Source organism: Geotrypetes seraphini, chromosome 1, assembly GCF_902459505.1.
Source record: "Geotrypetes seraphini chromosome 1, aGeoSer1.1, whole genome shotgun sequence".
Lineage (NCBI taxonomy): Eukaryota > Metazoa > Chordata > Amphibia > Gymnophiona > Dermophiidae > Geotrypetes > Geotrypetes seraphini.
Window position 1 is genome coordinate 388,902,509 of NC_047084.1, and position 22,282 is coordinate 388,924,790.

The 22,282-nt window shown below is 44.9% G+C and overlaps 1 protein-coding gene across 5 annotated transcripts in view; it reads right to left on the bottom strand.

Moving 5' to 3' along the window:
* Positions 1–22,282, bottom strand: part of NCBP1 (nuclear cap binding protein subunit 1) — a 397,555-nt gene that overhangs the window by 266,574 nt on the left and 108,699 nt on the right. Inside the window, exon 2 of one of the 5 annotated variants that reach the window (XM_033917048.1) lies at positions 17,925–18,049. The exons of the other annotated variants lie outside the window; for them this stretch is intronic. The gene's annotated coding sequence lies outside the window, so the exon portion shown is untranslated. The remainder of the gene's footprint in view (positions 1–17,924; positions 18,050–22,282) is intronic. 5 annotated transcript variants of the gene reach the window in all.

Below are 22,282 nucleotides of genomic sequence, written 5' to 3' on the forward strand. Positions count from 1 at the left end.
TAAGAAAGTCAGCCTTTATATTTTCCATTACAGCTATATGGGCTATGGAGAACACCTGAAGATGGGATTCCGCCCACTTACATCTAGGCCTCCAGATGTAATGGACACTTCTGGTGCCTCCCTGTCGGTTCACATAAGCTACCGCGGAAGCATTGTTAGTGAACACGCAGACTGCCTTTCCTTCCAGATACTTCAATATCCTCAATGTTAGATGAATGGCTGATAGTTCTAGATGACAAAGTCAATTTCTACACAAGCTGAATATCTTCAATAATTTTAGTCACACCAAAATGATATTCAAATAAATTCGTATTATCAGAAAAAAATTTTAATTATATGTGCCTGCTGGTCCTTACTTTAACGGAGAAAGAGACCTCAGTGTTTCTCCAGATTACTCTGAGGAAACTTTCTATGGCAAGTATTCAGTTGCCATAGAGAAATACATCCTAGGTCTCACAAAACTCCGTATTGTTTTTAAATATTGTCAAATATCTTAAATCTTAGAATTTAAATATACATAGTAAGCAAGGCACTTATCTTATCAATCGTGTCTGATAGTACTGCAAAAAAACCGCTGCGGACTGCAGTCAAAAACCCAGTGCAGATCCCTGCATCCAGGAAATGTATCATTCACTGCTTCATATAAATATCCCGACAGGCCCTGTTTCGCACATCGGCTGCATCAGGGGATTTTCTGAAAAACATGATAAAGCTAGTAAATTTTCATAAAACCCAATTTTTAATTTATCACTACTCAAATTACTTACTCTCAAAAGAAGAGCTCTTCTTTTGAGAGTAAGTAATTTGAGTAGTGATAAATTAAAAATTGGGTTTTATGAAAATTTACTAGCTTTATCATGTTTTTCAGAAAATCCCCTGATGCAGCCGATGTGCGAAACAGGGCCTGTCGGGATATTTATATGAAGCAGTGAATGATACATTTCCTGGATGCAGGGATCTGCACTGGGTTTTTGACTGCAGTCCGCAGCGGTTTTTTTGCAGTACTATCAGACACGATTGATAAGATAAGTGCCTTGCTTACTATGTATATTTAAATTCTAAGATTTAAGATATTTGACAATATTTAAAAACAATACGGAGTTTTGTGAGACCTAGGATGTATTTCTCTATGGCAACTGAATACTTGCCATAGAAAGTTTCCTCAGAGTAATCTGGAGAAACACTGAGGTCTCTTTCTCCGTTAAAGTAAGGACCAGCAGGCACATATAATTAAATTTTTTTTCTGATAATACGAATTTATTTGAATATCATTTTGGTGTGACTAAAATGATAGTTCTAGATGACATATGGACCACTTTCTCTGTGGGAAGATGCATTGGCCCTGTATTGAATAACCGTCGCAATGGGCCCCTCCAGCCATCAAGCCAATGGCCTTGATCTTAGGATCATCCAGGAGGAGATTCGGAGATGCATGTCCTTTGATAGGAGTCCCTTTAGAGCAGTGGTCTCAAACTCGCGGCCTGGGAGCCACATGCAGCCCGCCAGATACTATTTTGTGGCCTGTGGTCTGTACTAGGGCTGTCCACTCTTAGCAGCGTCCTCTGGCTTCCCCCCTGGCCCCACACTCTTACCTTCAGATAATTACCGCAGCCTGCAGAGAGAATTGCCGCTGCTATAGCGATTCTTGCAGGCTGCCATCATCCTCAGAAGTACATTCCCTCTGCCATGATCCTGCCCCTGACGTCAGAGGAGGGGCAGGTCTGCGGCAGAGAGAATGTGCTGCAGAGGCTAATGGCAGCCTGCAAGGAATGCTACAGCACCAGCGATCTTCTCTACATGCTGCGGTAATTAGCTGAAACTAAGACCGGGAGACTGGGGGGGAAGCTGGAGGACGCTGCAAAGAAGGGGGGAACATATAGGCCTTTTGGGGGGGGGGAGATTTATAAACTATAGAGTTTTATCTCATGCAAAATTGTCATTTCTTTAATAAGACATTAACTATTTTTTCTGCGGCCCTCCAAAATGTGACTCTGCAAAGGGTTTGAGTTTGAGACCACTGCTTTAGAGCCACCAGTGCAAGCTGTTCCTCGCTTCCCGTGTTCAGGGAAGCTGCATCTGGAGAGAAAGTTGCTGTGGAGTCCACCAGGAAAGTAGGGAATCCTAGAAAGGGTGCATATGTGCTCTCGCTATGGGAACTACTTCAAGAGTGGCCACCATTGAGCCCATCACCTGGAGATAATGCCAGGTCATGGGATTTGGCATCACTAAGAGCTCCAAAATTTGCTTCCTGCTTCTGGCTATATGGCTTGGGAAGAAAGATGCAGCCTTTTGCCATGTTGAAGCAGACTCCCAAATACTCCAAGTCAGCTCTAGATGACTCTTCTTGAAGTTGACTCTCCAGTTGTGATCCTATAGGAGGGCTACAACTTGTCACACTGCCTGCTTGCCCTCTGGCCTTGATGGAGCTTTGATCAGCCAATTGTACAGGTATGGGTGTACTTTTATTCCTATCCTGAGGAAGTGAGCAACAACCACCACCATCAATCACCTTAGTGAAGGTGTATAGGGCCATTGCCAATCCAAAAGGTAGACCCACAAACTGGACATGCCTTTGAAGGACATAGAATCTCGAATATTTCTTCTGGTTCAGAAAAATGGGAATAAGAAGGTATGCCTCCATCAGATCTGAGGCAAGGAATTTCTCCGGAGTCCCAGTCAAATGACCAAACTGTATCCATGTGGAAGTACAGTATTCTCCATGCTGCATTTATGGACTTTAGGTCCAGCATTGGTCTCCAGCCTTCTGTTCTTTCCTGGAGTATCTGCTCAAGCCCAATTCTTCTTTAGGAACAGGTTTTATGGCTTGAATGTCCAATAGCCTTTGCACTGTCAATCAGACCATGGTCTCCTTTTCTAGTCGTACACCTGGAGAGTCAATAAACAGATTTGACAGAGGGTGACAGAACCTGATCTTGTGACCTGCTTAAATAAGATCTAGGACCCAGCGGTATGAGGAAATTTGTTCCTACTCCTTCCTGCAAATATACATGGGAGCAGCTGCTACCTGACATCATTAGGACTTTTTGGAAGTTGTGCTGATGCAAAATTCCAAGAGTTGCTGCCATTTGGACTTGCCAATTCTCTGTCTGGATCCCTGATAAGGTCCTCTGAGAAGAGGAACCTGCGTAGTACAGGCAGGAACGTCTTAAGGAGCAAAATTTGCCTCTGCCTCCCCCAACGGGTCAGCAAGGTCTGCCACAATTGCCAAGAGGTCATCTAAGCCCTTACCAAAGAGCATCTGACCTTTGAAGCGCACTCTGTTTACAACGGCTTTGAAGGCTGAATTGACCACCCACTGCCTATTCCAGAGCATCAAGCAGGCAGAAACGGCATATGTCGCTACCTTGTTCCTGACTCCAACTTTGAGCCGGGGCACACTAAAGGTAGTGGCCATGGCTTGAGGTCCCGAAAGTGCGGAGACGTCGCTGTAATGACATCACATGCATGTGTGACATCACGTTGACGTCCAAACATGTGCAGAGGCCCTCAAGATGGGCCCTGAGACGCCAGGGCCCTGAGACGCCTCTCTTCCTCCTCAGTGTGCCACGTCATATTTGGAATCTTAGGAGGCACTCAGTTTGCGCTACACTGAGATACAGCATCTGCCACATAATCAACCCCTCCAGCTGGGGGCAAACATCCTTCTCTTCACCATCGGCCTTAATCTGGTGTAGTAGGCACATGCCACAAATGAGGCTGCGGCTGCAGCTTTGATCCCCAAAACTAGCATTTCAAATTACCTCTTAAGAGCCACTTTCACCTTGCGATCTTGTGCATCCTTTAACATCACTCCTCCCTCACTAGGGAGGAAGGTATGTTTATTACTTGAGCCACTGTGGAATCCACCTTCAGCTGACTAAACAGCTGCTAAAATTCCAGACCCATAGGGTAAAGTTTGGCCATAGACTTTGCCATTTTTAGAGAACCTTTTGGAATCCTTCATTGTTCAATGACTAGCAAAGGTGATGTCTGGATATGCAGGGAAAAAAATGGCCTGAGCATTTGTGCTGCCATGACCATGCACTGTGAGGTAGATCCAGGGCTCCAACTTCAGCTCCTGAATGCATCCATAATAAATGTGGTATGGTAGCCGACTTGAATAGCCCCCACACAGAAAGAACATCCCCTTGGTTGAGAACAACTATTGCCTCTTGACTCCTTGCTCCCTGACAGGGAATCAGAATCCTCCAGGAAAGCAGCTGAGCCCTGGGATAAAGGCATGAAGTCTAAGCTTCAATCCTCCCAAGTCCTGTTCCACTTGGTCACTTATGCTGGGAGCCAGCTTTCTTTAAGTTGGGAAGACCTCCAGAAGAAGGATCTTTTCCTGGTCCAATGCCAGTGCGCCCCCAGGAAGCGCAGTGTGTTCTAGACCTGTTAAATAAGCTTTCCATAGGAAATTCACAAATTTAGGTAAATCCTTCAACAGATGGACCCACAGATCCCTACAGGATCTCAGACTGGCTTCTTTTGGGCTCTATAGCAACTATGCACTTGCATGTCACACCGTTGTTGTTTCTGGTCTCCTGAAAGGATTGTCTCCCTATCATAAGAATTGCCACTCCTGGGTCAGACCAGTGGTCCATCGTGCTAAGAATTCCGCTCACACGGTGGCCCTTAGGTCAAAGACCAGTGCTCTGAGTCTAGCCTTACCTGCGTACATTCCAGTTCAACAGGAAGTTATCTAACTTTGTCTTGAATCCCTGGAGGGTGTTTTCCTCTGTAACAGCCTCTGGAAGAGCATTCCAGTTTTCCATCACTCTCTGGGTGAAGAAGAACTTCCTTACGTTTGTATGGAATCTATCCCCTTTTAACTTTAGAGAGTGCCCTCTCATTCTCCCTACCTTGGAGAGGGTGAACAATTTGTCTTTATCTACTAAGTCTATTCCCTTCATTATCTTGAACGTTTCAATCATGTCCCCTCTCAGTCTCCTCTTTTCAAGGGAGAAGAGACCCAGTTTCTCTAATCTCTCACTGTACGACAAATCCTCCAGCCCCTTAACCATTTTAGTCACTCTTCTCTGGACCCTTTTGAGTAGTACTTGTCCTTCAAGTACGGCGATTAGTGCTGGGCGCTGTATTCCAAGTGGAGGCGTACCATGGCCCAGTACAGCGGCATGATAACCATCTCCGATCTTTTCGTGATCCCCTTCTTAATCATTCCAAGCATTCTATTTGCCCTTTCATCGCCACCGCCGCACATTATGCAGACGGCTTCATCGACTTGTCAACCAGTACTCCCAAGTCTCTTTCCTCAGGGGTCTCTCAGAGTACCGCACCAGACATCCTGTATTCATGTATAAGATTTTTCTTACTGACATGCATCACCTTACACTTATCCACATTAAACCTCATTTGCCATGTCGCAGCCCATTTCTCGAGCGTGTTTATATCACGTTGCAGGTCCTCGTAATCCTTCTGCGTCTTCACTACTCTGAATAACTTCGGATCGTCTGCAAATTTAATCACCTCACTCGTCGTACCAATTTCAGATCGTTTATAAATATGTTGAAGAGCACAGGTCCAAAAACCAAACCCTGTGGCAAACCACTCGTGATGCTTTTCCAGTCCGAGTATTATCCATTTATCCCCTACTCTGTTTCCTATCCACCAACCAGTTTTTAATCCACATTGAGTATTTCACTCTCGATTCCATGGCTCGCAATTTTTAGAAGTAGTTGTTCAAGCAGGACCTTATCAAACACCTTCTGAAAATCCAGATATACAATGTCGACCAGATTACCCTCGTCTATCTGCCTGTTAACTGCTTCGAAGAAATGCAGCAAGTTCGTCAAGCAAGAACTTCCTTTGCTGAAGCCGTGCTGGTTGGTCCTCATCATATTGTGTCCGTCAAAATAATCAATGATACGATCCTTTATCAGTGCCTCTACCATCTTTCCTGGTACCGAGGTCAGACTCACCGGACTGTAGTTTCCCGGATCTCCCCTCGAACCTTTCTTGAAGATTGGCATGACATTCGCCACTTTCAGTCTTCCGGAATTCTTCCCGATTTGATCGGCAGATTGGTTATTAGTTGAAGCAGTTCAGCTATAACCCCTTTCAGTTCTTTGAGTACCCTCAGATGGATGCCATCGAGTCCAGAGGATTTATCATTTTTAAGCCTATCAATCTGCCTGCATATCTCTTCTAGATTGACCATCAACCGCATCAGTTTCCCATCATCGTTTCCTGTGTATAGCCTGTCGGCTTTCCGTATGTTGTGTATATCCTCTTCGGTAAATACAGACGCAAAAAATGTGTTCAGTTTTGTCAGTGATGGCTTTGTCCTCCTTTAGCATTCCCTTTATTCCATGGTCATCCAATGGCCCCATCGCTTCCTTTGCGGGTCGTTTCCCCTTAATATATCGAAAGAACGGCTTGAAGTTTTTCGCCTCTTTAGCTATTTTTTCCTCAGTCTTTTTTGGCCCTTCTCACCGCCTCATGGCACCTTCTTTGATTTTGTTTGTGCTTTTTCCAGTTTTCATTCGTTCATGAACTTTTCCATTCCTTAAAAGAAGTCTTCTTGTCTCTGATAGCTACAGTGAGCCACGCCGGTTCCTTGTTCTTTTTCCTCTTCGATCCCTTGTTGATATGCGGTGTATATAGATTTTGCGCCTCAATGACTGTGTCCTTAAAAAGGGACCATGCTTGCTCTAGCATTTTTACAGTGCTTATCTTCTTCTTTATCTTCTTCCCCACCACGCGTCTCATCCCTTCATAATTCCCTTTTTGGAAGTTCAGTGCCATGGCCATCGTTCTGGACCGATGTTTTGCCCCAGTGTCCAGGTTGAAGCAGATCATATTGTGATCACTGCTTCCCAGCGTCCCTTCTACTTGTATACTTTGCATCGGTCCTCGTAGTCCATTTAGAATTAAGTCCAGAATTGCATTTTCTCTCATATTTTCCTTGACAAGCTGTTCCAGGAAGCAATCACCTACAGCATCCAGGAACTTGGTCTCCCTACCACAGCTAGAGTTGCCTAGGCTCCAATCTATCCCCGGATAATTGAAGTCGCCCATGATAACTGTGTTGCCTCCCTTGCAGTTGCGTTTAATCTTGTACGTCATTTCTCCATTAATTTCTTCAGACTGCCCTGGGGGTCGGTAGTAGATGACGATCTTCGATTCCGTTCCATTTGTTCCTGGAATTTTGGCCAATAGACACTCTACCTTATTTTTCGTTTCCGGCGTGTTCTCTCCAGAAGATTCAATTTCCTCTTTGATGGCAATACCCCCACCTTTTAAACTCACTCTGTCTCTGCAATATAGCTTGTATCCCGGTAGCAGTGTCCCAGACGTTTTCCTCGTTACACCATGTTTCCGTGATGCCGATGATGTCAAGGTTATCTTTTCGTGCCATAGCTTCCAATTCCTTATTTCTTAGGCTCCTTGCGTTTGTGAGTTTGCGGCCTGTTACTTTCTTGCATTTCCTCCCCCTCTTGTCCCTTTCGATACGTCAGGATTTCTGCCTTGCCTATGATCCGGTGAGTCTTCCCCGCAATCTTCCTGTACGGTATCCTCTGGGTATACCGGTTCCCGAACCATCGACTCTTGGTTGACTGTCGGCTTTCCCCTTCTTCCTAGTTTAAAAACTTCTCAATTTCTCACTTGATGTTGCTTGCAAGTAGCCTCGTTCCGTCTCCGCTGAGGTGGAGTCCATCCTTCCTGTATAGCTTGCTCTTCCCCCAGAACGTCGTCCAGTTGGGCACAAAGCTGAATTCTTCTTCTTCACACCAGCGCCTCATCCACGTGTTGACTGCTTGCAGCTCCATCTGTCTCTTTTCATCGGCCCTGTGTACCGGCAGGGTCTCCGAGAATGCTACCCTCGGCCTTCAGGTCTTCAGCTTTCTTCCTAGCAGCCAGAACTGGTCCTTCAGTACTTCCCTGCTGTAGTTCCTATTGCTCACATTGTTTATTCCCACATGGATCACCACCGCTGTATCTTCCTCTTCCATGCTGTCGATGATCCTGTTGATGCGGCTCACTATGTCTTCTATCTTGGCTCCTGGTAGGCAGGCCATCAGCCGATCCTGTCTTCCTCCCGCTATGTAGCTGTCATCTCTGTCTTCTCTTGTCTCTCCAGCCGTAGGTCTGTGTCCTCTATGCGCTTCCATCTTCCCTCATCCTGGCGTTGGCTTGCACCAGACTCGTCTTCCTGTGGGTTCCCTCCGCTATTTCTTCCTTGTGGTTGTCCTCCAGGTGGTCCTCACTCACTGTAGGTGTATCTTGGCAGTTCCACTGTTGCTTGTGATTTTCCACGGCCTCCCTGTATGCCTCCTCGATTAACTTCTCTAACTTCCGGACTTCTTCCTCAATCTCCTCTGTCTTAAAGTTTTCTGCATCTCTGTTCTCCTCCTCCACTGCTCGAAGTGCTTCTAGTTCCAGTATTCTGCCTTCCAGGAGTTTGACTTGCTTCTTCAGGCCCTCTAGTTCCTCACATCGAGTGCATACATAAGACCGCCTCCAGAGGGGATGTAGTCATACATATGGCAAATGGTGCAGAAAACTGGGTAGCTCAACATCCTGCTTCTGTCTGCTGCTTCCATTGCTATACACCTGCTGTCTGCTGTCTGAAGTGGCTTCTCCCTGTTTCCTTATATTTTGTCCTGAGTGTTACTGTGAGGTCCCTCACCTGCTACCCTTGCTTGCTTATTGCTTGTGTGTCCTCTGTGTCTGCTGTGATTGTCCTCTGTGGATCTTTATGTACTGCTTGTCTATCCTGTTGCCCTTCTGGTACTTGCCTGTGTAGGTGTCCTTCTCTAGTGTTTCTTCTTTGCAGTCAATTGTCCCTTCTTAAGGCCCCTCACAAAGGCGCTCTTGCTTGACCCCTTCCCTTTTAAGGGGGAGATCGGTGTTTTGCTGACGTCGGTGGGGAGGGCGGAGCTAACTCTCGCTGCTGCCCCTCACTCTTGCCTGCCATATTCTTCCCCTCTTACTCCTCTCTCACTCTCCTGCTCCTTCTCCTGTCTCCCGACTTTTCTCCTGCCTGCCCTGCTTTCTGAGCTCAGCACTAGAGAACTCAGAGGAGGCTGAGCCTAACACTCCTTGGATGACCAACCAGAGGAAAGCTGACATGATATAGAGGCATCAAAAATAGCCAGGAGACAACAAGATATTTACTTTGGTTACCCCAGTAAACATAGAAACATGATGGCAGATAAAGGCCAAATGGCCCATCTAGTCTGCCCATCCACAGTAACTGAAAACCGACAGATCCCATGTGCCAGGCCCTTTTGAATTCAGACACAGTCTCTGTGTCTCCACCACCTCTTCTGGGAGACTGTTCCATGCATGTATCACCCTTTCTGTAAAAAAAGTATTTCCTAAGATTACCCCAATGCCTATCACTTCTTAACTTCATCCTATGCCCTCTCACTGCAGTTTCCTTTCAAATTAAAGAGACTCAACTCATGCTCATTTACATTACGTAGGTATTTAAATGTCTCTATCATATCTCCCCTCTCCCGCCTTTCCTCCAAAGTATACACATTGAGATCTTTAAGTCTGACCCCATAAGCCTTATGATGAAGACCACATACCATTTTAGTATCCTTCCTCTGGACCGACTCCATCCTTTTTATATCTTTTTGATGGAGCGGCCTCCACAATTGTACACAATATTCTAAATGAGGTATCACCAAAGTCTTATACAGGGGCATCAATACCTCCTTCTTTCTACTAGCCATACTCTCCCTATGCAACCTAGCATCCTTCTAGCTTTCAAAGTCACCTTTTCAACCTGTTTGGTCACCTTAAGATCATCACATACAATCACACCTAAGTCCCGCTCTTCTGCCATACACATAAGCTCTTCACTCCCTAATCTGTACCTTTCCCTTGGGTTTTTCAAGCCCAAATGCATGACCTTGCATTTCTTAGCATTAAATTTTAACTGCCAAATTTCAGACCATTCTTCAAGCTTCGCCAGGTCTTTCTTTAAGTTATTCACACCATCCAGCATGTCTACTCTATTGCAGATTTTGGTATCATCTGTAAAGAGCAAATCTTACCCGACAACCTTTCAGCAATATCGTTTATAAAAATGTTAAAAAGAACAGGTCCAAGAACAGAACTTTGAGGCACACCATTGGTAACATCCCTTTCGTCAGAGCAATCTCATAAGAACATAAGAATAGCCTTACTGGGTCAGACCAATGGTCCATCAAGCCCAGTAGCCCGTTCTCACGGTGGCCAATCCAGGTCAATATTACCTGGCCAAAACTCAAGGTGGAGCAATATTTCATGCTACCAATACAGGGCAAGCACTGGCTTTCCCCATGTCTTTCATAATAACAGACTATCGACTTTTCCTCCAGGAACTTGTCCAAATCTTTCTTAAAACCAGCTACCCTATCTGCTCTTACCACATCCTCTGGCAGCGAGTTTCAGAGCTTAACTATTCTCTGAGTATTTCCCTATAACTTCATCGAATGTCCCCTAGTCTTTGTAATTTTTGACAGAGTGAAAAATCAATCCACTGGTACCCGTTCTACTCCACTCAGGATTTTGTAGACTTCAATCATATCTCCCCTCCTCAGCCATCTCTTTTCCAAGTTGAAGAGAACTAATCATTTTATTATTTCCTATATGAGAGCAGTTCCATCCCCTTTACCATCTTGGTCGCTCTTCTTTGAACTTTTTCTAGCACCACTATATCTTTCTTGAGATAAGGAGACCAGAATTTAACGCAATACTCCAAATGAGGTCGCACCAAGGAGCAATACAGGGGCATTATGAAATTCTTAGCTTTGTTAACTATCCCTTTTTTAATAATTCCCAGTATCCTGTTTGTTTTTTTTGGCCCCACAGCATATTCGGCGGAAGGTTTCATCGTATTGTCTACAATGACACCCAGATCCTTTAATTGGGCGCTAACCCCCAAGGTGGACCCTAGCATCCAGTAACTGTGATTCAGGTTATTCTTCCCAATGTGCATCACTTTGCATTTGTCCACATTAAATTTCATCTGCCACTTGGACGCCCAGTCTTTCAATTTCCTAAGGTCCGCCTGCAATTTTTCACAATCCGCCTGCGTTTTAACGAGTTTGAACAGTTTAGTATAATCTGCAAATTTAATCACCTCACTCGTCATTCCAATTTCCAGATCATTTATAATTAAGCTAAATAGCACCGGTCCCAGTACAGACCCCTGCGGCATTCCACTGTTTACTCTCCTCCATTGAGAAAAATGACCATTTAACCCTACCCTCTGTTTTCTATCCGATAACTGATTCCTAATCCACAACTGAACTTCGCCACCTATCCCATGACTCTTTAATTTTCTCAGGAGCCTCTCATGAAGAACTTTTATCAAAAGCTTTCTGAAAATCTAGATACACTATATCAACCGGCTCACCTTTATCCACATGTTTATTCACACCTTCAAAGAAGTCAAGCAAATTTGTGAGACAAGATCTCCCTCGGCTGAACCCATGCTGATTCTTTCTCATTATAAGAACATAAGAATTTCCGCTGTTGGGTCAGACCAGTGGTCCATCGTGCCCAGCAGTCTGCACACATGGTGGCTCCCAGGTCAAAGATCAGTGCTCTAAATGAGTCCAGCCCCTCCTGCGTACGTTCCAGTTTAGCAGAAACTTGTCTAACTTTGCCTTGAATCCCTGGAGGGTGTTTTCCCCTATAACAGCCTCTGGAAGAGCATTCCAGTTTTCTACCACTCTCTGGGTAAAGAAGAACTTCCTTACATTTGTATGGAATCTATCCCCTTTCAACTTTAGAGACTGCACTCTCGTTCTCCCTACCTTGGAGAGGGTGAACAACCTGTCTTTTTCTGCTAAGTCTATTCCCTTCAGTATTTTGAATGTTTAAATCATGTCCCCTCTCAGTCTCCTCTTTTCAAGGGAGAAGAGGCCCAGTTTCTCCAATCTCTCTTTGTATGGCAACTCCTCCAGCCCCTTAACCATTTAGTCGCTCTTCTCTGGACCCTTTCAATAATACCATGTCCTTTTTCATGTACGGCGACCAGTGCTGGATGAAGTACTCCAAGTAAGGGCGCACCATGGCCCGGTACAGCGGCACGATAACCTTCTCCGATCTCTTTGTGATCCCCTTCTTTATCATTCCTAGCATTCTGTTCGCCCTTTTCGCCGTTGCTGCGCATTGCTCGGACGGCTTCATCGACTTGTCAATCAGAACTCCCAAGTCTCTTTCCTGGGGGGTCTCTCCAAGTACTGCCCCGGTCATCCTGTATTCGTGCATGAAATTTTTGTTACCGACATGCATCACTTTACATTTATCCACGTTTAACTTCATTTGCCATGTTGATGCCCATTTCTCAAGCTTATGTCAAGTTGCAGATCTTCGCAATACCCCTGTCTCTTCACTACTCTAAATAACTTCATATCGTCCGCAAATTTAATCACCTTACGTGTCATACCAATCTCCAGATGTTGAAGAACACGGATCCAAGCACCGAGCCCTGCGGCACCCCACTGGTGACACTGTTCCAGTCCGAGCATTGTCTATTTACCCCCCTCTCTGTTTGCTATGCTCCAGCCAGTTTTTAATCCACGTGAGTATTTCACCCTCAAATTCATGGCTCACAATTTTTCGAAGTAGTCGTTCATGTGGAGCCTTGTCAAAGGTCTTCTGAAAATCCAGATATACAATGTCGACTGGGTCGCCCTTGTCTATCTGCCTGTTTACTCCCTCGAAGAAGTGTAGCAAGTTCATTAAACAAGATCTGCCTCTGCTGAAACCGTGCTGGCAGGTCCTCATCAACCATGTCCATCAAGGTGATCAATGATGCGGTCCTCTATCAGCGACTCTACCATCTTTCCCGGTACCGGTCAGACACCGAGGTCTGTAGTTTCCCGATCTCCCCTCGAACCTTTTTTGAAGATCGGCGTAATATTCGCCACCTTCCAATCTTCTGAAATCTTTCCCGATTTGATCAATAGATTGGCTATTAGTTGAAGCAGTTCAGCTATAGTCCTTTTCAGTTCCTTGATGATCCTCGGATGGATGCCATCCGGTCCCGGGGATTTATCGCTCTTAAACCTATCAATCTGCCTGCATACTTCTTCTAGACTGACCTTCAACCCTGTCAGTTTCCCGTCTTCGTTTCCAGAATATAATATAGCCTGATTGGTTCTGATATGCTGTGTATATCATTTTCGTTAAATACAGGCGCATAAAATGTGTTCAGTTTGTCAGCGATTGCTTTTTCCTCTTTTAGCACTTCCTTTATTCCACAGTCATCCAACGGTTCCACCTCTTCCTTCATGAGTCGTTTCCCTTAATATATCGAAAAAAACGGCTTGGCTATTTTTCCTCGTAGTCTTTTTTGTCCCCTTTTACCACCTTATGGCACCTGCATTGATGTTGTTTGTGCTTATTCCAGTTTTCATCCGTTCTTGACCTTTTCCATTCCTTAAACAAAGTTTTCTTGTCTCTGATCGCTTCCTTCAACTCTACAGTAAGCCATGCTGGTTCCTTGTTTTTTTTCCTCTTAGATCCCTTGTTGATACGTGGTATATATAGATTTTGCACCTCAGTGACCGTGTCCTTAAAAAGGGACCAAGCTTGCTCTAGTGTTTTTACAATGCTTATCCTCTTCTTAATCTTCTTACCCACCATGAGTCTCGTCCCTTCGTAATTCCCTTTTCGGAAGTTCAGTGCCATGGCCATCATTCTGGACCAATGTTTCTTCCCTGCGTCCAGGTCGAAGCGGATCATGTTGTGATCGCTATTTCCCAGCGTCCCTTCTACTTCTACACCTTATGCCGGTCCGCGCAGTCCATTTAGAATTAAGTCCAGAATTGCATTTCCTCTTGTATTTTCCTTGACAAGTTCTTCTAGTAAGCAATCGCCTACAGAATTCAGGAACTTGGTCTCCCTAGCGCAGCCTGAGTTGCCTAGGTTCCAGTCTATCCCCGGATAGTTGAAGTCACCCACGATAACTCCGTTGCCTCCCTTGCAGTTGTGTTTAATCTCGTACGTTTATTTCTCCATCAATTTCTTCGGACTGCCCAGGGGGTCGGTAGTAGTTGCCGATCTTCTTTCCAGTCCATTTATTCCAGGAATTTTGACCCATAGAGACTAACTTATCCGTCTGTGATTCAATTCCCTCTTTGACGTATATGGTAATGCCCCCACCTTTTTGAGGCATTCTGTCTCTGCGGTATAGTTTGTATTCTGGTAGCAGTGTCCCAGACGTTTTCCTCAGTACACCATGTTTCCGTGATGCCGATGATGTCCACGTCATCTTTTTGTGCCATAGCTTCTAAATCACCCATCTTATTCCTTAGGCTCCATGCGTTCGTGTACATACACTTGAGTTTACGGCCTATTCCTTTCTTGCATTTCTTTCCCTCTTGTGTCACTTTCGATCTGTCTTGCCCGTGATCCGGTGAGTCTTTCCCTCTATCTTCCTGCACGGTATACTCCGGGTATACTGGGTCCCGAACAATCGACTCTCTCTCGATCGACTTGCCCCTTCTTCCTAGTTTAAAAACTTCTCAACTTCTCTCTTGATGTTGCTTGCAAGTAGCCTCGTTCCGTCTCTGTTGAGGTGGAGTCTGTACTTCTTGAATAGCTTGCTCTTCCCCCAGAACGTCGTCCAGTTGCGCACGAAGTGGAATCATCCTTCCTCACACCAGCTCCGCATCCATGTGTTACTCCTACTGGAGCGATGGTCTAGGACATGGCAACTCAACTTCAATGCCAAAAAATGCAAAGTTATGCACCTGGGCAGCCAGAATCCATGCAAGTCTTATACCCTTAATGGCGAGATCCTAGCAAAAACGGTAGCAGAACGAGACTTGGGGGTAATCGTCAGTGAGGACATGAAGTCTGCCAATAAAGTGGAGCAGGCTTCGTCCAAGGCAAGACAAATCATGGGCTGCATACGAAGGGGTTTCGTCAGTCGTAAGGCGGAAGTCATTATGCCATTGTATAGATCCATGGTGAGGCCCCACCTGGAATACTGTGTGCAATTCTGGAGGCCGCATTATCGCAAGGATGTGCTGAGACTGGAGTCAGTGCAAAGAATGGCCACCCGGATGGTCTCGGGACTCAAGGATCTACCATACGAAAAACGGCTTGACAAATTACAGCTATACTCGCTCGAGGAGCGCAGAGAGAGGGGAGACATGATCGAGACGTTCAAGTATCTTACGGGCCGCATCGAGGGGGAGGAAGATATCTTCTTTTTCAAGGGTCCCACGACAACAAGAGGGCATCCGTTGAAAATCAGGGGCGGGAAACTACGAGGTGACACCAGGAAATTCTTTTTCACTGAAAGAGTGGTTGATCGCTGGAATAGTCTTCCACTACAGGTGATTGAGGCCAGCAGCGTGCCTGATTTTAAGGCCAAATGGGATCGGCACATGGGATCTATTCACAGGGCAAAGGTAGGGGAGGGACATTAAGGTGGGCAGACTAGATGGGCCGTGGGCCCTTATCTGCCGTCTATTTCTATGTTTAACCACTTGCAGCTGCATCTGCCTCTTCTTGTTGGCCCTGTGTACCGGCAGGATCTCTGAGAATGCTATCCTCTGTGTTCTGGTCTTTATATTCCTTCCTAGCATCCAGAACTGGTCCTTCAGTACTTCCCTGTTGTTGCTCCTGTTGCTCAAGTTTGTCCCCACATGGATCACCACCGCCGTATCTTCTTCTTCCACATTGTCAATGATCCTGTTGATGCGGCGCTCCTAGTAGGCAGGTCACCAGCCGTTCCAGTCTTCCTCCTACTATGTGGCTGTTCACTTGTCTGATGATGGAGTCCCCCACGATGATTGCTGTCCTTTCTATCTTCTCTTGATTCTCCAACCGCAGGTCCGTGTCCCTGGTGTATGTCCATTCTCCAGCTGTAGGTCCGTGTCCTTCGTTCCCATACATTTTCTCTCATCCTGGCGTTGGCTTGCACCGGACTCATCTTCTTGTAGGTTCCCTCCGCTGTTTCCAGATCTTGATGCTGCGTTACCCATTTCTTCCTGGTGGTTGTCCATCAGGTGGTCCACACTCTCTCTAAGTGTATCTCGGCAGTTCCACTGATACTGGTGATTTTCCACGGTCTCCCTGTATGCCTCCTCTATGAACTTCTCCAGCTCTCGGACTTCTTCTTCGATGGTGTCCTCTGTCTTGATGTTCTCTGCATCCTCTGGCTTTTGATGTTCTCTGCATCTCTGTCTTCCTTCTCTACTGCTTGAAGTGCCTCCAGTTCCAGTATTCTGCCTTCCAGAAGTCTGACTTGTTTCTTCAGGCTCTCCAGTTCTCCGCATCGAGCGCTTACTTAAGACTGCCTCCCAGAGGGGAGGTAGTCATACATATGGCAGACGGTGCAGAAAACTGGGTAGCTCAACATCCTGCTTCTGTCTTGCTGCCCACTTGCCGGTCTGCTGTGGATGTCTTCTGAGTCCGCCTAGCTGTGTGTCCTCTGCGCCTGCTGTGTCCGCCTGGCTGTGTGTCCTCTTCGCCTGCTGTGTCTGCCTTGTTGTGTGTCCTCTACACCTATGTCCTCTGTCTGCCTGGCTGTGTGTCCTCTGTGCCTGCTGTGTCTGCCTGGTTGTGTGTCCTCTACACCTATGTCCTCTGTCTGCCTGGCTGTGTGTCCTCTGCGCCTGCTGTGTCTGCCTTGTTGTGTGTCCTCTACACCTATGTCCTCTGTCTGCCTGGCTGTGTGTCCTCTGTGCCTGCTGTGTCTGCCTGGTTCTGTGTCCTCAGCGCCTGCTGTGTCTGCCTGGTTGTGTGTCTTCTGCACCTGCTGTGTCTGCCTGGTTGTGTGTCCTCTGCGCGGTTGTGTGTCCTCTGCGCCTGCTGTGGTCTCCTTCTGCTCTCCTTTAGCGGTGGCTCGTCTCTTCTCAAGGCCCTTCTCACGGCCCTTTCGCAAAGGCACTCTCGCTAAGGCGAGCGCCTTTAACGCTCGCCTTCGACACGTGCCGAATGGCTGAGCGCTGTTGGCCCCTCCCCTTTTAAAGAAGAGCTCCAGTGGATGATGTCAGGGGGTGGGCAGATCTACTTCTCGCCGATGCTCCTTGCTCTCTCATGCCTTCTTTTGCTCCTTCTTCCCCTCTCCTGTTCTCTGCTCTGCTTTTCTCTCCTTCTGCTTTTCCTGCCTCCTGCTTGCCTGCCCACAATTTTATTTTTTATAATTGTTTCTAAGATCTCCTTTGATCACTACTCTCTAGCATTCCACTCAACCAGTTCTTGGGATCCATCCTGAGGACACTCAGTTTATTTATTAGACATCTGTGTGGAACGCTTTCAAAGGCTTTGCTAAAATCTAAATATACCACATCTAGCGCACATCCTCTATCCAATTCTCTGGTCACCCAATCAAAGAAATTGATCAGATTTGCCTGATAAGACCTACCTCTAATGAATCCATGTTGCTTCCGGTCCTGTAATCCACAGGATTCCAGAAATTTCACCATTCTCTGTTTTAAAAGTGTTTCCATTAATTTGCTTACCACAGAAGTCAGACTTACTGGCCTATAATTCCCTACTTCTTCTTTACTTCCACTTTTGTGGAGAGGGACCACATAGGCCAGTCCTCCGGTATCCGTCCTGACTATATATAGAGAACAGAGTAACATAAAAAATCTTAGACCAGTACATTGAAGGCTCCAAAGCCCTTCTGCATAAATATCTTCACATTTTCTTTTCAAAAAACTACTGTAACAAAAAAATATTAACTGAATATATTACATAAAAGAAATACTGGGGTTAAAGCATCAGAGTTTATGATTCATAGAGGGATCATGGGGCCTCTTATAGCACACAGCTATTTCAGTACCCACTTCACCAATCCCAATCTATTCTAATCATTTGCTATCCCCCCCCCCCATCTCCCTAATGTATTATGGTTTTATTTCAGAATGATCTAAATAATTTTAACTCCATTAAATCACATGTTATAATTTTACAACCTGCAAGCCATTACTTAACTGTCCAAACAGTTACTCCAGCAGTATATGGTTTTCACTCCCAACGCCAGGGAACAGCTATTCCACTGTCCCTGAAAGTATTTCGGTCAAACGACCTGCCTCGGGGGATTCACAAGCACACACATCTGAAAATTTAAAACAACGTATTAGTTCTCTGACAAGACGAAACAAAAACACTCAAAAAGACACCCCACACTCACACCAAAATTTTCTCACTTCAAGTCAACAATTCTTTTGTTCTGCTCCCGTCTGAAACTGCCAACTGTCTGATCATACACTCCTCCCACAAATAAATACTCCACTCACACACTCAGTGCTGGAGTAACTATTTGGACAGTTTAAGTGATGGCTTACACATTGTGAACTTTTAACATGTGATTTGATGGAGTTTAAATTATTTAGACCATTCTGAAATAAAAACATAATAATACGTTAGGGAAGTAGGGGGAGTAGCAAATAATTAGAATAGGTGAAGTGGATACTGAAATAGCTGTGTGCTATAAGAGAACCCATGATCCCTCTCTGAATCAAACTCTGATGCTTCAACCCTAGTATTTCTTTTATGTGATATATTCAGTTAATATTTTTTGTTACAGTAGTTTTTTGAAGAGAATGTGAAGATATTTATGCAAAAGGGCTTTGGAGCCTTCAATGTACTGGTCTAAGATTTTTTTTATGTTACCCTTTTCTCTATATTATGATATAGAGTCAGAACAGCCTGAGGAGACCATCCCAGCTGATTCTGAGCCAAATTAAAGGGTTTTGACGCAGGAGACAGCTTTAGAAAAAAAGATTGTTTAATATCAAGATGTCCACCACCAGCAAATTCGCACCAAAAACGGCCTGTGGGGACTTCCCTAAAGTTCAAAAAGTTCACGGAAAGAGGTTTTGGAGGACGGGGACCCTAGCTCTGGCTACAAAAACACTTTTTAAAAAATCTCTTCGACACCCCCTGATTTTCCTCATAAGGAATATTGGGGTATACTCACTGTGTTCTTTGCAGGTGCCTGCCTATATCAGCTTTACTTCAGCCTGACTGAGTGGAGAAAACCCTCTGTCTCAAATCCTTCTTGGAATCAATCTACAACTGGAGATATTCAGGCTGCCAGTCAAACAGACACCGACTGATGACTCCATCCTCACAAATCCTCATGACACATGGGAAGGGGTTAGATTAAAAAGCAGCCAGCACCCTGAAACCCAACAGGATTCATAGAGGGGTCCCACAGCCTGTGCTCAACTCTCTAATAAATCAGAACACGTGAGTTGGCTCCCAGAGAAAGACCCCAAGCCTTGAAGAAGCACAAAGCAGGCTGGCCCACTGGGTACACCTGGGGGTTGCCTTGTGAGCTACAGCCCACCCTTGTGGAGTCTGTGTCCTCTCCCAGGAAGAGTAGCCCTAAATATGGGAGAAAAATACCATAAAATAATAAAACCCAAAAAGAGCAGAGCAGAACACACATTCTCAGTTTGCTTGCAGAAGGAAAAACTGAAGAGGGCACTATACTTAATGTGACCATTTATTTTTTTCCCTCAAAACAGGACCAGACCCCCACCCCGGAACCCGTTAAATATAGTGCAAAATATAGACAGCAGATATAAATTCTCAAAACTGACACATTTTTATCACTAAATTGAAAATAAAATCATCTTTCCTACCTTTCTTGTCTGGTGATTTCATGAGTCTTTGGTTGCAATGCCTTCTGACTGTGCATCCAATCTTTTCTTTCTTTGTTTCATTTCTCTCTCATTCTTTCTTTCTCTCTGCTGCCCCCCTTTTTTCTGTCTTTTTCTCTCAACCAAGCCCCCCCTTTCTTTCTTTCTCTCTCCCTGCCCCCCCTTCTTTCTGTGTTTCTCTCTCTCTCCCAGGACCCCCCCTTTCTGTCTTTCTTTCTTTCTACCGGCCCCTCAACCTGCCGCCGCCTATTTCTCCAAGCCACCGCCGCACTAACATCATCTTTGTGCAGCAACTGCAAAAGCCTTCCCCCCCCCCATGTCAATTCTGACATCGGAGAGGAAGTTCTGGGCCAGCCAGGTAGCGATTGGCTGGCCTGGAACTTCCTCTCAGACGTCAGAATTGACATCGGGGAGGAAAGCTTGTGCAGTTGCTGCACGAGTATGAGGTTAGTGCAGCAGTGGCATGGAAAAATAGGTGGCGGCTGCCCGTTTTTAGCTCACGCATGCTCCTTCTGAAAATGGGACATTTCAACATCCCAAAGCTGTACGTGGGGACAACGGGACAGGCGAGCTAAAACTGGACGGTCCCGTTCAAAACGGGACGTATGGTCACATTAACTATACTCCATTGGTGAAGGAGCTGAAAAATATGAATGGCATCTTTCTGCAACACTTTGCGAACATAGATTGATCACCTAATGTACAGACTCCTGTATTTATGTAACAGAACTCAAATATGAAATTGCTGACCTGCTGTCAGTGATCTGTAACCTGTTACTAAAATTGTCTATAGTACCTGAAGATTGGAGGGTTGCCAATGTCATGCCAATTTTTTAAAACGGTTCCCGGAGAGATCCGGGAAATTACAGACCGGTAAACCTGACTTCAGTGCCGGGCAAAATGGTGAAAATAATTATAAAAAATAAAATTGTGGAACACAAATATGATTTAATGAGATATCAGCATGGGTTCAGCTGAGGGAGATCTTGCCTCACCAATTTTCTTGACTTCTTTGAAGGTGTGAATAAACATGTGGCTAAAAGTGAGCCAAGTTGATGTAGTGTATCTAGATTTTCTGAAAGCTTTTGACAAAGTTCCTCATGAGAGGCTCCTGAGAAAATTAAAGAGTCATGAGATAGGGGGCAATGTTCAGCTGTGGACTAGGAATTGGTTATTGGATTGAAAGAGGGTAGGGTTAAATGGTCATTTTTCTCAATGGAGGAGAATAAACAGTGGAGTGCTACAGGGATCTGTACTGGGACCAGTGCTATTTAACTTATTTATAAATGATCTGGAAATTGGGAAAATGAGTGAGGTGATTAAATTTGCAGATGACACTAAACTGTTCAAAGTTGTTAAAACGCATACAGATTGTGAAAAAGTGCAGGCAGACTTTAGGAAATTGGAAAACTGGGCATCCAAGTGGCAGATGAAATTTAATGTGGACAAATGCAAAGTGATGCACATTGGGAAAAATAACCCAAATCACTTACCGAATGCTAGGGTCCACCTTGGAAGTTAGTGCCCAAGAAAAGGATCTGGGTGTCATTGTAGACAATACGATGAAACCTTCCACCCAATGTGCGGCGGCATCCAACAAAGCAAACAAAATACTAGGAATTATTAAAAAAGGGATGGTTAACAAAACTAAGAATGTTAAAATGCCTATGTATCGCTCCATGGTGCGACCTCACCTGGAGTATTGTGTTCAATTCTATTCTTCTTATCTTAAGAAAGATACAGCAGGACTAGAAAACGTTCAAAGAAGAGCGATCACGATAAAAGGGATGGAACTCTTCTCGTTTTTCTTCCCTCCTACCTCCTGTAATTATTGTCAGTCTGTAGTGTCCATGTAATTTTGTATAATGACAAATTTTTTTTATTTCCCCCTTTATTAAAAAAAATTTATTGTAAAACCGCTTAGAAATCTGATAAGTGGGATAACAAATTTTAATAAAACTTGGAAACTTGTAAAGACTAAAAAGGTTAGGGCTCTTCAGTTTGGAAAAGAGATGGCCTAGGGGGGATATGATTGAAGTCTACAAAATCCTGAGTGGAGTAGAACAGGTACAAGTGGATTGATTTTTCACTCCATCAAAAATTACAAAGACTAGGAGACACTCAAAGTTACAGGGAAATACTTTGAAAACCAATAGGAGGAAACATTTTTTTACTCAGAGAATAGTTAAGCTCTGGAACGCATTGCCAGAGGTTGTGGTAAGAGCGGAGAGCATAGGTGGTTTTAAGAAAGGTTTGAACAATTTCCTGGAGGAAAAGTCCATAGTCTGTTATTGAGAAAGACATGGGGGAAACCACTGCTTGCCCGGATCAGAAGCATGGAATATTGCTACTCTTTGGGTTTTTGTCAGGTACTAGTGACCTTGATTGGCCACCATGAGAAAGGGCTACTGGGCTTGATGGACCTTTGGTCTGACCCAGTAAGGCTATTCTTATGTTCTAGAATCTCAATTTAAGAATTTTGGTTTCATGATATTAACAAAGGAAAGTTAGATCCTAGGTCCCAAACTAAACATCTAGTGTGATGTCCTACTATACATATGCAGGCAGGTGAAGGGTAAAAAGTGAAGTTATTTAGATGCAGCCTTCAGAATTACAATGTCCCTGCTAACTGACCCATCAGACAACCATGTATAAGTAAAGGACAATAAAACCATGAGTTC